Here is an 18,204-nt window from a genome sequence, read left to right as displayed (position 1 = left end):
AAGTATGTAGCATACATGTCAAAATGCCACAGGGAACTAATAAAGTCAAGAAAATTATGTAAGACGCTGGCCTATTTCAACTCTGCATTGTTTTTGCTATAATCAATTTAGGTATTTGAACAAGAAATAGATGAAATACATCACCAAGTATCTTATTATTTACATTTCCAAGTATAAAGATAGATAAATTAATATTACATTCCTTAGCATGGGAAAATAACACTTTGTTGATTCAATAAGTTTGTCCCTTGTTTTAAAGAAACTATGTACAGATGAAGAGCATACTACAAGAAGTTATATTAGGGCTATAAAAGTAAGACTTTTTATCTTTGTTTAAATAATTTAAATTTAAATTTAAATAATTTCACAGCCTTGAATTATCTTTACCACTTCTATTTAGTAGCTGGTCAACAAACACGAGATGTGAGCAGGTCAGGTCGGTATCGAGAGAAACAGGGGTGGTTGTCAATGAAGACTGCTCGGCATTTCACAGACCCTCCTCTTCCCAGCACTGCTTGAATATCTTGAGTGACAGACAAAACCAGTCAGTGTTTTCAGACAGCCCTGAATGCGAGAACATTCTTCCTCCAGTGAAGCCTCACTCTGTCAGTTAGCTGACCTCCCTCCTTCGTTCTTAGTGGGACTCCCTGGGACATTTGTAAACCAGGGTTCACGTTCAATCAGACCCTCCGCTGTCCTCTCATCTTACCAGGTCACAATCCACGTCTAGTCACTTTTCATGTCATCCCGAAGCCACAGTGACCATTCTTTACAACTATTCACCACCTACTGAAGGGGTTCACCGGTCCCAGAGCCATGGTGAATATTCATGTAGACATTTTTGGGACCCAGCTAGAAAATACAGTTCCTATGAGATTTATATTCTTAGTTTCAAAGGTCTACTTATCTTTCTGGAAAAAAAAAGTCCATTCATAAATCACTGATTCTTGTTTGGGAGAAAGTACTTCTCATCACTCTGATTTCCCAGACTCATAAGCCAGGTGTTTGGTGAGAGCACAAAGTTCCACCGCTCCTCCCCTCTCAGCTAAAGGAGGCAGAAATGGCCCAGCTCGCTGCCTGTCTCCCAGGTACCACCTAAGCAACAAGAAGGCCCACCAGACATGGGGGGGGGGGGGGTTTGGCATCTCCAGGTCTCCGAACCTAGCTTGGGACTAAAACGGTCTCCCCAAACCACCTCTTTCTCTTCCTTGCCCTGCAAACACTGCAGTCCTTCACACAGCATGTCTTGCTGGTAAGGCATAGCTTAACCAGATAAGTGACTATACTCATTGTTATTATTTTCTCAGGTGCCTATTTGGTCAGTTACTAAATGTATAAACGATATGCACGCTCACAGCCCTTACCTCCTGCACTAATGTCATATGTGACCTTTGATGGTTCCTCCCTCACTCTCTCAACCTCCATCACCCAGAACACGGCTATGATTGGCACAGGTCCAAGCAGTGGCACACAGTGAAATCCCACCACTTGGGAGGTAGGGGCAAAGGATCAGGAGTTGGAAGTCAGCCTGGACTACATATGACCTTGTCTTCATAAAGCAAAGTGATAAAATAAAAATGTCTGAAGTTCGAATGCCATAAACATTTGGGTTAAGAATACAGCTAAAGGATAGAGTAATTTCTTTGCATGCAAACTCCCCAGTACTAAAACACAAAATTCAAAGAAAAGACCATTTATAAAAGCACTTAATTTGAAGAGTATTCAAAATTAAATATTTATACTACAGAAATATGAAGGAACGAAAGTGAACACTTCCTGGGGAGCTAGTAAGAACGAATGTTTGGGGCTAGAAAGATGGCTTAGTGGTTAAGGCATTTGCCTGCAAAGCCAAAGGACCCAGGTTCAATTTCCCAGGACCCACGATAGCCAGATGCACAAGGGGGCGCACGGGTCTGGGGTTTGCAATGGCTGAAGGTGCTGACACAACCATTCATATTCACTCCCTCACTCTCTCTCTCTCAATTAAATAAAAATACAACAAAAAAGCATGAAGGTTTGCATGTCCTTGTGGAAGACAGCAGATTAAGGGAGGAAATACATTCACTCTGGTCAGAAATATAGTCACCAGTTGTCATGAAGCCCCAGGCTTTGGCGGGCAGAGCCTTCCTTCCTATAAGCAGTGGGAAAGGTCCTCTTGCCTTCTCATTTCCAAAAGGAAGACAGTTCTGACCATAAAAGCTAAGAAATGGAAAAATCAGAGAAATGCTTCAGGCAATACTTTTCAATCCCTTCCTTCTCAAAGATCCTTGATATAAAGACACGATCCTTCCAACAGCAAGCGTTCAAGGAAGGGCAGCCAAGGCTGGTTCACACCCATGAAACACCACACTGCCCTTGTACAGCCCAATATCACCTTGAAGGGTGAAGCACCTCAGAGGGTAAGGAAAGCGTATTATGAATATTAATGGGGAAAACACAGCGAGCAGTGCACGGAAAGTGACCTCAACCACAGCACATAGATCATGAGTTCATTTTGCTTTGGATGATAAATTGAGAAAATTCCTTAAGCATATTATAAACATATTCTCCTATTAGCACATCATGTATTTTAAGGATGAAAAATTCTAAACATTACTAAGTTCATTGTTGCCTACTTCTTATACTCCCTGCCCTTTCCCCTCCCTCCCTCCTCCTCTCTCCTTGAGACAGGCTCTCGCTGTATGGCCCAGGCTGGCCTGGAACCTGGGATCCTCGTGCCTCAATTTCTAGAAGGCTGGAATTGATTGTAGGTGTGCATTCCTACGCTCAGCTCAATCTCCACTTTTTGAAATAACTCTTTGATTCTGTGCCCTTGAACGTATCTGAGATCCCTGTCTGGCTGTCTCTTCCAAGTTATGGAGATGCTACTCAGAACGCAGCATGGGCTGTGGAGATGGATCAGCGGCTAAGAGCAAACCTAAGAAACGGAGTTCGATCCCCAGCACCCACGTAAAAAGCTATCCGTGGCGGTGCAGGCCTGTCCTCTCAGTCTTGAGGGAGACAGACACAGGTGTACCACTGGGGATCTCTCGTCAGCCAGTCCAAGTAAGGTAAGATGGAAGTTTCAGGTTCAGGGAAAGACTTCACCTCAAGAAAACAAGGCAGAAGAACAGAAGAGAAAACCAAGGTTCAGCCCTGTTCACACACACGTACACGTGTGTAACTTCACACACACATGTGTACACTGCGCACACATCCACACAAAAACATAATAAAAATAAGTAAAAACAAAAGGCAACATCAGGACTCAAGATGAAGCCTGGTCATAGTGCAGTTGCCTAACGTGCAAAAGACCCTCAATTCATTCTCCAGTAAAGCCAAAAAATAAATTAGAATTCAGTGTTGATTAATCTCTTTTTCAACTTTTTTTGTTTATTTTTATTTATTTATTTATTTGAGAGCAACAGACAGAGAGAGAGAGAGAGAATGGGTGTGCCAGGGCCTCCAGCCACTGCAAACGAACTCCAGATGCGTGCGCCACCTTGTGCGTCTGGCTTAGGTGGGTCCTGGGGAAATGGAGCCTCCAACCAGGGTTTCTCTCACCCCTTCCAAAGGCCCAGCAAGAGTTCATCCCATACAGGGAAAAGGGCTGAGGGAGGAAGAAAGACAGGCCACCAGAACCACACACACAGGTTAACCTTGCACCTGCACGCAAATTCAGCATAGCCCCGGTTGATCTGAGCAGTGCCTGGAGGCCCTTCATGTCAAAACACGCCGCTCCAGGACTTCTCGGACGTCTGCCTGTCTTAGCGTGGGAGAAGGCTGGCGTGGATTTTCTTTGAGCCGTGCAGAGCCCGGATCCCACCCAGCCCCTCCCACTCTCACCAGTCACCGGAGGCTCCATTGTTCTCAGCTTACACCTGACATGGCATTAGGCTTTTCTTCAACAAATAAAACCACTTTGGAAAATGGATTAAGACACAGAATTCGCTATAGATCTCCTCAGTCACGAAAGACTATTCTCAGCACAGATGGATGGACACTGGACATTAGATGGCAAACGTATCTGGTTTAGGAAATTGTTTAGTTCATGGGCTAGGAGATGGCTAATGAGTTAAGGTGCTTGCCTACAAAGCCAAAGGATCAAGGTTTGATTCCCCAGGACCCACGTATGCCAGATGGACAAGGTGGTACCTTGGTCTGGAGTTCGTCTGCAGCAGCTGGAGGCCCTAGCGTGCCCATTTTCTCTATCTGCCTCTCTCTCTAAATAAATAAATATTTTTTTAAAAAAAAGAAATTGTTGTGGTCTTGAGGCATAAAAAAAATTAAGCTGGAATACAAACTTTCAAAGCAAATATTCACAAGTATTTTAAATGGCCCTAACTGAAATTTAAAATGAGTCAAACGAAAAAGCATCACATTCAGGGTTTAATGGCTGTTACAGGCCTGATTCACGGCAACTGTTGCACTCACGCAGTACCTGGGCTCGTTAACAGTCATGGGTGATAAAGGAGGGCACTAGAACCCGTCCCGACCTGAGGAGTTACTAGCAGTTAGCGGTTGTTGGCAGAGCGGGAAACATTTTTGCAGCGGCATAGCCTCTAGTGAACTGCCTTTGCTCTGGCCAAGTCCCGCGCTGTGCCCCCGCAGGCAACCCTACCTGAGCTCAGTGGGCCACATGAACACACACACACAAAGACATCAAAGCAGATGGGGGCCCAGCTGGGATGAAGAGGTTCAGTGGATGGAGAAGAAAATGGGAGGGGAGTCTGATTAAAATGCATTATATACATGTGTAACATTATCAATAAAAACAAATTAAAAATTAGGCCAGGCGTGGTGGTTCACGCCTTTAATCTCAGCACTGGGGAGGCAAAGATAGGCAGATAGCTGTGAGTTCAAAGCCAATCTGGGGCCACATATGAATTCCAGGTCTGCCTGGACTAGAGCAAGACCCAATCTCAAAAAAAAAAAAAGAAAAAGAAAAAGAAAAGAAAAAGCTAAGAGTTTAGGGAGTGGGTTTTCAGCCTCAGATATCAAAGAAGCCATGTGCCCCAGGACTGGTCATGTATTGTCACTGCACCTCGCTTTCTCATGTGTAAAATTAGAACATTCAGGTGGGAAAAAGCCCCTTTGGCTCTAATGCTCAGATACTGAGAGTCGTTCATCTTCCAAAGTCACTAACATAAGCTGTGTCTAAAGCTGCGAGTTTTCCGGTGAGCTACTCTTTTAAAAGGACAGAAAAGCAAGCAGACATGCTGGCTCTTGCTTGTACTCCTAGCACTCAAAAGGTTTAGGCCAGAAGATTTCTCTGAGTTTCAGGTAAGCCTGGGCTACCTGATGGGTCCTCTGATTCAAAAACATAAGAAAAAGAAAAGAGAAAAGAGTATCTCAAATGTCAGGATCATAAGAATATTTAAAAATATTAATTTATGCAACACACATGGTGTTCAGAGGTTAATACCTGCTTTTTACTTCCAGAAAAAAAAAAAAAAAGTCTTGTTTGCTTTGGGTTACTGAATGTCCAGTGTACCACTAGGCAAATAATACTGTGTGCCCATGAAGTTACCTTGTGAGGCCTGAGTTATGTCCAAGGGCTCAACAACACCACACCAGAGACTTCTCTATTACTCAACTCTTAAATGCTGCTTGAAATATCAACACAAAACAGGTCAGAAATAAGCAAGCAAAACCGTGCTGCAAACTGTTTTAAGTTTTAGGCTAATCCTAGAATCTGCGACCTTACAACCCGATGCTTTCTTTACAAACTGAGTAACTCCCTCTCTCTCCTTTACTATGTGCTGAGGACCAAAAGGAAAGCAGAAGAGGGGAGGGTCTGCAGCAAGGAGGTGGCTCAGAGAATTTGAAAGAGGAACAAACACATGTAACTGAATTCGCAGGCAGATTCCAAGTGGGTTTCAGGGACACAGACGGCTGAAATAGGACAAGCAGGACTCTTGTTTCCCCATCTATTCATTCATGGTTTTACCTTTGACTCGTAAAGCAAAGTCTGAAAACTGTTTGTGGGTCATAGTAGGAGAGTTCAGAGGCGCAACGTGACTTCCAGGGACAGCTGGGCCACACCACAGGCATGAGCTAGCGGGGCAGATACTCGGCCGTGATAAGAAAAAGGGGCACTTGTTCTTACTCACCGAAGACCTCACAACTTCCGCAGACTTCCCCAAATTGAAATGTCAGCCTCGGTGACTGTGAATAAGAATTGCTTTTCCCCTTAGAAAAAAAACTTCTAAACCCCACCAATGACAGGCTGTTCTTCTCAACCAAAGAAATTTTACCCCAAACCATAAAAAGGGTGTAGCTCCGGGTAGGCAGCAAAGTAGCTCAGAATATGATATAAAATATAAAATCCCTCATCTGCTCAGGATGAAATGCACTGCTTAGAGTAAACACAGTGGCACCCAGAATTGTCTGCTGAATTGAGAGCTATTCCAAGTCGCAAAATATACTATTATTAAGCCATGGAACCTTCTGAATCCTCCCTTTCCTTTTCAATGGCATTTTAATAAAATGCATGTTGTGAGCTATGCAGCTTTTCAAAAGCAAAAGAGAGAGAGAAAGAGAAAGAAAGAGAGAGAGAGAAAGGAAAGAAGGGAGGAAGGAAAGGAGGTGGAGGAGAAAAGGAGGAAGAAACACACCCTCAAAGAATGCTTCACTCACACCAATTTCTCCAGGACTTGATCTTATTTCAGCAATCTGAGGGCCTTTTGAGGGACCAGTCCCTCACCCCAGGGGGATGCTGGCACATTTATAGGATGGATGCTTCCTTGGGTGTGGAATGCAAGCAAAACAGGAACACGCTGCCTTGCTATGCCCGGCTGTCCTGTTCCTACCGGGGACACCTCTGGCTGGGCTCTGGACCCCCTCCCACATTGATCCCAACTAGCTGGCTTGACAGTGTGATCAAAGGAAGCCAGCAAGCAGAGCCAAGCTTAATAATCTTACCAGATCACAGAGTCACGGCCCAAGCAGACATCCCAAGATAAGGCACAATCCTGGCCCTTTATGGAACGGCCCCAGACTAGTCCTGTTTTTTCTACTGCTGCCGGTTGCCATGGCTGACCCAAACAATATACCCCAGCCTCTAGCGCCCTCCGTCTCCTCAGCCACCACCCACAGACCTCCCAAAGCGGGCAGGAGCGCAAACTGCACACCCACTGGAATTTAGGAGCTGAGCAGAGCAAGAAAGGGGAGCTGAGAGACAGAAGAGACTCAGGAGGGGCAAAGCTATGAGCAAGACAGGCTGTTTTTAGTGCAAGACATTGCTTCTAGGAACCTCAGCTTATTGCTAAGTGTAAAGAAAAAGATCACCTGTAAACTTTGGTTTTACAATACTCAGCCAAGCACACGGGGAGGAAAAAAATAAATAAAATTTAAAAGAATGCAACATCTGGAACATAAAAGTAGCTACACAGAGGCAAAAGATGGAGGGAATGTTAGCATGAGAGTCCTGAGTAAAAAAGCTGAGGAGCGGGTATCAATGGTGGAATTTTCTTTTTGAGAACAAATTGCTATTTGGAGACACTGTTAAAAAATATATATATTTGGACATAGAAACCACACAAAGAAAAGAAACACTGCCCTAAAAATAAATAGCAGTGAATTTTCTATAACACATTTTGAAAGTAACAATAGACAAGTCCAGTGAGTGGGCCAGGGATGGAATGCCTAGACAGTAGGCTGGGCCTGGCCACCAACCAACTTGGCCCTTGGTTTCTTCATTAAAAACAGGAGAGAGTCTTTATGTAGCAATCCATCTCTAATTCTCTTACAGTTCTAAAATTCTAAAATTATAATTCTATGAATAATAGTACAACCTGGTCTGAACAAAAACCATACAAAAAGAAGAAAATAGTGGGAGACTGATGCCTTCCTTCTCACAGCTCCTATGCTGGGCTACAAAGTTCAGAGTGACAGTTCTTTATGTGATCATTTTGGGAAGCTGTGTCTATAATAAAAAGCCCATGTATAGGGTGGTAACGATGGCCATACAACACAATGCTGTTGAAATGCACATGCAAAAACAGTTAAAAAAGCCACCTTTGTGTTGGAGCTCTTTTAAATTTACTTTTAAAAGGACTTCGTGTTTATTTTTATTAGAAATACAGGGAGAGAGAGAGAGAGAAAGGGCATTCCAGGGCCTCTAGCCACTGCAAACTCCAGATGCATGTGCCACCTTGTGCATCTGGCTTTCATGGGTTCTGGAGAATAGAACCTGGGTCCTCAGGCTTCGCAGGCAAGTGTGTTAACTGCTGAGCCATCTCCTCAGCCCTGCAGCTCTTTTATTGCCATAGAAAATGCAGTTTGGGGCTGGGGTGATAGCACAGCTGATGAAGTATTGGCCTTGTCAGTATGACCATAAAATGCCCGGCCCAGGGACATGCAGTTGTCATCCCAGGGAGGCACAGGAAGAAAGATCTCTCTGTAACTCAATGGTCACCTCATCTAGAACAACTGATAAGTTCCAACTCAGTGAGAAACCCTGGCTCAAAAAGAGGTGGACTATGTGCCTGAGGAATGAGCATGAAACAGGCCAACTTGAACACTGTCCTCCACATGGATGTGCAGACACATGCACACACATGCACACCTGCCCACATGCCTACAAATGTGCACACAATCTAGCTAAAAGAGTGGAGAATGGACCCTAGCCTGAAGCTCAGCCTGTGAATACTCTAGAGGTAGGCACTGATTTAAATACAGAAGTTAGTTTTCACCTGCTATCTACTTTCATCTGGTATCCAGGCTCTGCTGTGTAAAATTTCCACATCTGCCCAGGGAAGAGAGAAGGGGAAGAAATCAGGGGGTGGAGCAGTCCCTAGCCATCCTTCCTCCTCCCTGTCCCCCCTCCCCTGAAGCCGGCTGTCACGCTCCAGAGCCAGTCTACCCAGCAGCACACAGAGCCATGGCCAGGCTCCCCCTCAGAAACCGTGCAGATCCAAAGCCCCAGGGCTCACCTGCCTGGGACTGCCATAACTTGAGGTGCTGCCTCCTTTCAGAGAATCAAACCAAACCAGATGCTTCACGCCGATGAAAGCAAATGTCATTTCAACACATCTTCCCTGTAGCACTTAAAACCTTTACCCGGGAGAAGTACTTCCCACAGTCTGCTTGGTAATTTCTACACTCTTTACTTGTTCTTTGAAGTCCAAGTGCAGTGTGATTCTCCGCCTGCAGTAAAATCTCTCTTGACAACAAGCCTCCTGGGCGTACCCTGAGCAAGGAGGCTGCTCGGATCCAAGCATAGCACCACAAATCCTGCATTCCTGCATCACAGCAAAGACCCTCACATTCCTCTTAACCTTACGAGAAATTTCAACGTTATACACACAGGCTTAGAAATTTCTAATCCTCCGCACAAAGAGACACCCGAGATGGCTTTGGCCCAGCTCTCCAAGCACGCCAGTGAGCAGAGGGGGAGGCACTGTGGAAGCAAGACCAGTCCATCAAGAGATCGAATCTCAGCCCTACCAGGACTCTGCAAGATGCACTATCTTCCCAGCCCACTTTTCTGAAACTGGTAAGTCGAGATCATACCCATGATCCTAAATGTCCTGCCAGTTGGAACATTCTGGGTGCCTGTGTGAGAGGAATATGGCCCCCAGTGAGTCACAGAGTAGTGAGTTCTTTCTGGGTCTGGAGAGGTGGAGGAGACAGACACAAGCAGGTTAGTCCTGAAATCAACAGTAGTAGGTTTCAGATCCACATCCACCTACAACGATTAATCATCGTCCTGTTTTGCATGGCCCCACGTTAGGCTCTGGAGAGAGATCTTTACAAAAGCTTGGCTCCCCAGTCAGGCAGCTCGATAAGAGAAAGAGACCCAAGCTGAATCACGTACCAGAGAAAAACCAGTAGCGTGTGGTCCAATTCTTTCATGGGACAGGGAAGTTGCAAGAAGCCTACCAGGTACCAGACCTATTTGGGCAGGAGGTCACTGGTGGTGGCCCGAGCCCACTGGGTTCTCTCCTGGCAAACCCATCACAGTGAGTGGTGGCACGGTCCCTAAACCAGAAATCCTTTTTACTCATTTCCATAAACCAGTGTCTAGTGGTTGCTGGGAACGTCTCTCCACTGCCCACTCTGTCACTGCCACCGCCTCTACAAGCTCCGTGTGAACCAGGGCCACGGCTGCCCTGGACACGGCCGAGCCCCAGAACGCACACATGCGCTCCGTTCTGGCTCAGTGAACCTTCCTCTTTCACCTGCTCTTCTTCAAATACTTCCTCTTTGGCACCCCTCCACTACCTGCTTCCTTATCGTGCCAAATGCATGGCCCTATTAAAGAGATTTTCTGAAAAGTGCACTGTGTGCCAAGTACAACCTAGTCTCCTGGTTTGGCACCCAAGGCCCTTCCTGCTTTGCCTCAAGTCAGCTGTACCCAACTGAATGGTGCCCAACAGCCCATTCACAGACTATTTCGCCATTTTCTTTGGCCTTTCTTTGCACGTATTGTGTAGATTACTTTGCACACGCTTGTCTGGGCTACTCTCCGCTCAACAAAACTGGCGGGTATGTCCTGAAAGCCTTCTCTGACACCCCCCCAACTCCCTATCTGAGCTGTGGTTCTGCATACAACTCTGTCATTACCAACGCAACAGCAGACTGTTACCTGTTCCCCATGCTACAGGTGGCCACTCTAGCTAGTATACTCAGAGCAGAATTCGGCACATGATATTCAAGGAGTATGTGTCGAATTAATGAAGAATAGGGAGAGAGCTTCCAGAAAATGAGAAGTCTCTAAAAAGGTGACATGTTTTGCTCAAGGTTAAATGAACAGGTTAGTGTCAGATTTTGTATCAGACTTCCTAACTGTCTTTGATGATCTTCCTCCTTCAGATCCATCCCCTGTCTGGCAAGGTGGTACATTAATGTCATTTCAGCCCTCAGGAGTAAGAGGCAAGAGGACAGCCTGATCCACAGAGAATTTCAAGCCAGTCAAAGTTATGCAATGAAACCTTATCTTGGAAAAGAAGGTGATAATATATTAAAACAATAACAAATCCATCACCCAAGTGTTAGTGGACTTTCTACTCTCTTTCTACTTTATCACTTCGAAAGGAAGAGTTCTTTTAGTGTAGCAATTGTCACATCTCTATCACCTTCCAGTTCTGGACTTGGGTATTTAATCATTAAGTACTCAGATGTTTCATCAGCAACCCAAACAAGAAGAAATGAGGTAATCAGATTTACACACACACACACACACACACACAGAGAGAGAGAGAGAGAATCAGACACATATACAAAGAATCACATACACAGAGAGAGAGAGAGAGAATCACACACAGACTCGTGCATACACAAAGACACAGAGAATCACACATACGCACAAAGAGACAGTCCTTCCTTCTAGATCATCTGTATCCTTCAACCCTATCCACAGCCACCTGGTCCAGAAATGTGGAAGTTAGCATCTCACTTTTAACAATTACTATCCAGGGACTGAAGACATGGATAAGTGGTTATAATCACTTGATTGCAAAGCCTGTGGCCAGGGTTCAATTCCCCACTACCCAGGTAGAGCCAGATGCATGAATGCACGAAGTGGCAAGTGCACTTGGAGTTCATTTGTAGCAGCAAGAGACCCTGGCATGCCCTTTCTCTCTCTTTCATTCTCTCTCTCAAATAGATATAATAAAATATTTTGTTAAAAATTACTATCTGGGCTAGAGAGATATCTTAGTGGTTAAGCACTTGCCTGTGAAGCCTAAGGACCCCGGTTTGAGGCTCAATTCCCCAGGACCCACGTTAGCCAAATGCACAAGGGGGCGCATGCATCTGGAGTTCGTTTGCAGTGGCTGGAGGCCCTGGCGTTCCCATTCTCTCTCTCTCTCTCTCTCTATCTGCCTCTTTCTCTCTATGCCTGTCTCTCTCAAACAAATAAATAAAAATAAACAAAAAAAGTTTAAAAAATTACTATCTTACAGTAGGACATATATACACATATATGTGTATATATAAATTTATATTCATATCTTATATATACAATTATATTTATACATATGTACACTATGTGGTTTACATGTCTTATTTATCCTTGTCAATGAAATCCTAAAAACAAATAATTAAACTAGAAATTGAGAGGTAACATAATTAAGTTAAAAAATGCACCTCTTAAATATTTGCTACTCACTCTAAGCACCCTCTCCCTTACTTTCTATTGTTCCTCAAGCGCTGAGATCAAGTCTTGTTTCCCCAGTCCTGCCACCCGGAATGTCCTGGTTCTCACCTGACCCACCCAGAGCCTCCCGTTACAACAGACCCCTAGATCACCTCTCTGCCCCAGTGTCATTCCAATCCTCCTAATCGCCATCCTAGCAAAAACAAAACTTTCTAGAAGCACATACTAGCCATGGGAAGGCTGCACAAGCAGCAGATTGGTGCGTCTCAGCCAAAGTGTGCTGGGAGGTCTGGGAGGGAAGCAGATGGCCAAGTCTCTGCACGGGAGGAGGAAGCGGACAGAGGCAGCAGAGGGCCAGTTGCTGGGAGAGAGGCCGGGTGACAATGAAGTTAGGGACAAGTCTTAACAGAGATAAAAACATGTCTACATAAAAGCTGATGTTAGAATTAATGCAACGCCATAAGAATAAAATAAAATGTGTTCTTATAAGACCAACCCACTCAAATGTCAGTAAGATGGAAGAGTGTAAACCAAAATTGAATAATAATAATAAAAAATGATCAACAGAAACCATGAATTAAGACTTAAAAGCCTAAGTAAAGATAAGTATAATTGGATATGAAGTCACTTATCAAATAACTTCATTTGCTACTATATTAAAACCATACACAACTTGTGAAAAGGAACAGTGATGACCCACTTAAAATGAATGCATACAGTGATTATGAAGATAAGAGACTAAAAAATAAAAATAAAAATCCAAGCCAAGGCAGCACTGTGACTATGGGGGGTGGGAAGGAAGAAAGATAAAAGTGTGAGAAACGACCATGAGGAACACTGTACCAGCAAAAGGAACTATTAATAAAGACTTTATGATCATGAACCCACATACGCATCTAACAACACTTACAGCAAAAACTGGAGAGAAGATCAGACAACTCAAAAATGGACTCCACAATCAAGGAAAAGGACAGCTTTAAAAACTCCCCCGTATGTCCAGGATTTAAGTGGTACCCAGCTAAAATGAGAGGCTCCTCACCAAACCCTGGCTAAAGTGTGAGCATATGGATGTTAGTGGGCGTCCCAAACTAAGAAGTATCAGAATTTAAAAGCCATTACATAATGACAAAAAGGTATGTGTATTAGGAAGGGACATCAGTCTCAACAGTGAACATCAACAAAACTTCCAAATCCGTGACTGACAGCGAGGACAGATCAAACCTCACATAAGGACAAAGAAAAGAACAATTAAGTCAGTGAAACAGAAAACAAGTCACTGGAAAGTGTAATAAAAGCAATTAATGGCTAACAAGATGAAACACAAAAATAAGGAAATGAAATGAAGCAATATCAGAACTGGAGGAGGAGGGGCACAGATGCAGACCAGTGGTGGAGCACTTGTCTAGCTGCTGCAAGGCCCTGGCTCCCATCCCATGACTGCAGGCAAACAATCAAATACACTTTCAGAGAGGGGACAGCACTACAGATCGTACCAATGCTCAACTGACACTATTACAAGCAACTGTGTGTCAATTAATCTGATAATTTAGATGAAATAAAAAATTTCTTAAAAACGGAAAATATAACCTACCAAAATAAACCAAGAGTAAAACAGAAATTGTGAATAGTCTGTGAAATATTTAGACTCTTGATTATGAAATCCTGCTTATGGGCTAGGATTCAGAATGCAAAGAAAACCCCTAAGCATCTCCAGAGGAAACTCCAGACCCAAAGGGTTTCACTACTAAATTTTACTTATTTATTTCATTATTAATAGTTATTTACATTCATTTTCTATTTATCTATTTTCACACTGGAATCAAAGTTCAGACTTGAAGCATGCTAGGTATACAGTCTACCACTGAGACAGATCTCCAACATGAATTATTTTTAAAAGAAATAAAACCAAGAGCCAGGCATGGTGCACATGCCTTTAATCCCAGCACTCAACAGGCAGAGGTAGGAGGATCGCCCTGAGTTCAAGGCCACGCTGAGACTACATAGTGAATTCCAGGTCAGCCTGGACCAGAGTGAGAGTCTACCTTGAAAAAAAAAAAAAAATGTGGGGGGGGGGAGGAAGGAATAAATAAGTCCAATCTTACAGAAAATAGTGGGGAAAAGTATAGTCCACCAACACATCCCATAAGACTCCATAATACCAACAGCAAAACCTGAGACATACTATAAAAGAAAAATAAACATGTAGTTAGCATAGCTGTGAAATTATTTAACAAAATAGTCTTAGAAATAGGTGAAAAGAAAAAAATATATATGCATGCATATATTAACTTGTTCTTTAGCTCATTTCTTGTTGGAGCAAAAGATGTAAAATGTCCCAACTTGCTGTTTGCTGGTGAGCAGTTGAGTAGTAATAAATATTCTGAGTGGTGTGTAGCCATCATCATCCATCTGCCAAGCTCTTCCTTTTGCAAAGATGAAAGTCTGTGCCCATGGAATAGTAACTCTTCATTCCCTACTTATTCCAGCCTGGGGCAACCACCCTTCTGTTTGGATGATTCTGACTAATTACCTCATAACCAAGGAGTCATGAAATATCTGGGTTTGTTGTGACTTCTTGACTTAACACAGTATCCTCGGGTTTCATGGATATTGCAGAACGTTATCACTGTTTTTCCTAGAAGGCTATTATTCCACTGTATGCGTGTGTGTGTGTGTGTGTGTGTGTGTGTGTGTGTGTGTGTGTTCAGCTATTGCTTGTACAAAGCTTAGTCATTGTGAATAATACTATTTCAAATTGGCTGCACTGTTGTGTCTTGCCTAATAGTATATACTAAGTACTATGAGCTGCATCTTATGGTAATACTTTTCATTGTTTATGGAACCACCATATTGTCTTACACAGTAGCTACACCATTTACCTTCCTGCCAATGCTGTTTAAGGGCTCCAATTTCTACACATTCTTCACAGCACTTGCATGTTCGGGAATTGTGTTGTGTTCATACTAGCCATCTTAATGGATGGCAAGTTATCCCAAAAGCTCAAGTTCAGTTTAGGGTTTCAAATCACTCACCATAATTCACCATATGTAGAGGAGAAAAGGAATGTCACTGAGGCAGAATGAAGAACTAGTCAGAATTCAACAGCCTTTCAAATAAAAGCTAACAAAACAGTCTCAGAAAATCAGTTACAGAAGGAAACTTTCCCAAACCAGTAAAAAGCAACTCTGAAAACCAACAGCTAACATCAAACACAATGGCAAAGTAGTGATGGCTTTCCCTTTAAGAAACCAGGCATGCTCCCCACACTAGCCAGTTCTATGCAACAGCTGAGGGTCTTAGGACGTGTGACAAGGAAAAAAAATCAAATACCAAGCATAAGGATTGGAAAGGAGTAACTATAACACACAGACAACATGGTGTCATGAAAAACCCTAAACAAATAACTATAAATAATGAAAATACAACTGCATTTCCTAACACAGACTTTAAATTACTTGTTGAGATTTGAAAGAATTTCATTGCAGTATCCTAAAAATATAGTGTAGATAAATCTTACGAAAGACACACAATGTCTACATTAAAAATAGAGAAACATTTCTAAGAGAAATTAACAAATAGAGAAGGATAAATTATATCTTTGGACAAGGAAAAAGAAAAGGGAGGAGAAGGGAGGAAAAGAGAAAAAGTATTTGAGTAAAAAAAAAAGAAAAAGAAAAAACAAAATGGTCCACACTAATGCTTCCACTTGCATGAGTTCAAGAACAGCAGAAACGGAACTACTGTGGAAGACACCAGAGCAGCGACTGACGTGGTGAGGGGGCCTGGCAGGCAAGGGGCACAGGCCTCTCTCAGGGGTCTTGGAAATTCCTACATCATGACCCAGGGGTTCACCGTGCAGCCATATGCACTTAGTAAAACCAGCTGAACTGTTCACACTCAGTATATGCAACTTCTCCCAGAGAAGAAATGAGTTTACTCATTAAAGAAAGTCTGGGGCTGGAGAGATGGCTTAGCAATTACGGTGCTTGCCTATGAAGCCTAAAGACTCATGTACCACTCTCCAGGCCCCAGGTAAGCCAGACACAAGAAAGAAAAGAATCCAGAAAAAAAGAAAGAAAAGAAAGATGTCTCTACCTGCTGCAAGGTCTGCTTGGGGATCACTCCAATACTGCACAAAGAAATAGTTTAAAAGTCCTCATGAAGTCCGAGGGGCAGCAAGTGAGAAACGTCCACCGTGGAGAAGACAGGTGGCCAGAAACAGTGAGGAGAGAAACGGAGACGAGCCAGCCGGAAGATGAAGGTACAGCAAACAAGAAGACATAGTGAATGGGATGCTGAGAAGCAGAAAACAGGAGACCTCAAGCTAGGGTTTCAAGGAGTCCTACTTCCACAGTACATCTCCAAAGGAAGCAGAGGTGGTTTCATCTGGAGGTAGTGGGTACTCCATCGGCACCTCTGGAAGTCAAATTGGAAGCTAGAACGGAGGTCTCTAGTGGCAGCATGAGCCTGATGGACTGTTCAGCTTTCAGTTTATTCATATTCTTTAGAATATTTTATTTTACTTATTTATTTTATTTAAGAGAGCGCGAGGCAGATAAAGAGAGAGAGAGAATGATCACACCAGAGCCTCTAGTCACTAACTTCAGACACATGTGCCACCTTGTGCATCTGGCTTACATGGGTACTGGAGAATCAAACCTGAGTCCTTAGGTTTCACAGGCAAGCACCTTAATCGCTAAGCCACCTCTCCAGCCCTTTAATGATTGATACATACATACACACATACATATATATTTTATATATATATTGTCCCAGATACCAAACACAGGGCCTTGGTGTGGTAGGCAAAGACTCCACCACTGAGCTACATTCTCAGCCTTGGTAGCTGATGTTTGTAAGCACTTGGAGAGAAGTAGTACTGGGGATTGAACCAGGGATTCATGTATTGTACCACTGAGATAACATCCCTAGGCCCAGCCCCATTTCTGAGTTTTCAATCAGCTGTCTTCAGTTCAAGACTAACATCCTGCCTATGGATTGGTGTCTAAGCCAGGAAATATCTGCAATTAGCCCTTTAGGTGTACATGCTAAGAAAATGACATTCATAATCTGTTCACACCCTTCTGAAGTGAATGAAGCCCTGCCCCCCAAACCCCAATAAGGCAGCACCCTAGCTCACCAAGGCTGTCTGGCTTCAGGAACCAGAAAGAACACTTCTCTGCCCCACTGACTGACTGATACAAGTGGAAGATGACTCACACACACAGTTGATAAAGCCATTAATGCCAGCTCTCCCCCTCTCATTACCCCTCCAGGGAGATTGGGTGCAAGTACTAGCCCCAACTGAAAGAGAGAGAGAGAGAGAGAGAGATCCTGAGATCAAATTAAACTTTACCAAACAATGGAGTGACAAGTGAACAGAAGGAGAGTTCTTGTCCAAACTGAACCTGGACAGAAGCTCCGTGCGTCAGTTTCAGTAAGATTGCTCTCACCAGCCCGGCTTCCTCTATTTTCATTTACAAACACTGAGTTTACAGAAATAGCTTTGGGTGACATGCCTATAAAATTAGCTTACTCACTGCATTTTTTTTAAAGGAGAACAATGCCAAAAGGAAAAAGAAAATACCATTGGCTGGTGCATGTTAAGCAGATGAATATACCCTGATGTTTCAGTATCACTGGCTGCTCTGCTCGTGTGAGAACAGCTGCAACAGAAAGCATGTCTCCATGGGCCAAGGTGTGAAGAGAGAAGGAATACCAGAAGCTAGCTAGTTCAGTGACATCAATGTCACCTGGGTGCATTTCCATCTACACACTTCTTGCACCTGCCTTTCCATCCACCTGTCTCCGGGCAGGAGCATCAGTGCCCAGTGTCACGAAGCGGGGGGAGGGGGGGGTCTGCTGGAAATGCATATTCTCAAGCCCCAGCCGAGATCTATGAGGTTAGGAGCGCTGGAGACAAGATCCAGGAACCTGGGTTTTCAGAAGCTGCCCAGGTGATTATGCTGGTGCTCATTTGAGGCCAGAATACCCGCCCACAGTTTCTAAGCACCAGATCTCAGCTTCAGGACAGTAAGATTCACCTTCATCATCATTCCACTTTCTGGGGCCCGGAAAGCACGTGCCACTTTCCCATAGTCGTCACATGGCCAAGAGTAGAA

The 18,204-nt window shown here is 43.7% G+C and overlaps 1 protein-coding gene across 9 annotated transcripts in view; it reads right to left on the bottom strand.

Moving 5' to 3' along the window:
- Positions 1–18,204, bottom strand: part of Atxn1 (ataxin 1) — a 467,297-nt gene that overhangs the window by 394,494 nt on the left and 54,599 nt on the right. The window contains exon 1 of one of the 9 annotated variants that reach the window (XM_045136594.1): positions 6,904–6,959. The exons of the other annotated variants lie outside the window; for them this stretch is intronic. The gene's annotated coding sequence lies outside the window, so the exon portion shown is untranslated. Of the gene's footprint in view, positions 1–6,903; positions 6,960–18,204 lie in introns of those variants that run through there. 9 annotated transcript variants of the gene reach the window in all.

This window comes from Jaculus jaculus, chromosome 17 (assembly GCF_020740685.1).
Source record: "Jaculus jaculus isolate mJacJac1 chromosome 17, mJacJac1.mat.Y.cur, whole genome shotgun sequence".
NCBI classification, from domain to species: domain Eukaryota; kingdom Metazoa; phylum Chordata; class Mammalia; order Rodentia; family Dipodidae; genus Jaculus; species Jaculus jaculus.
This window is presented reverse-complemented; position numbering and strand designations above follow the sequence as displayed.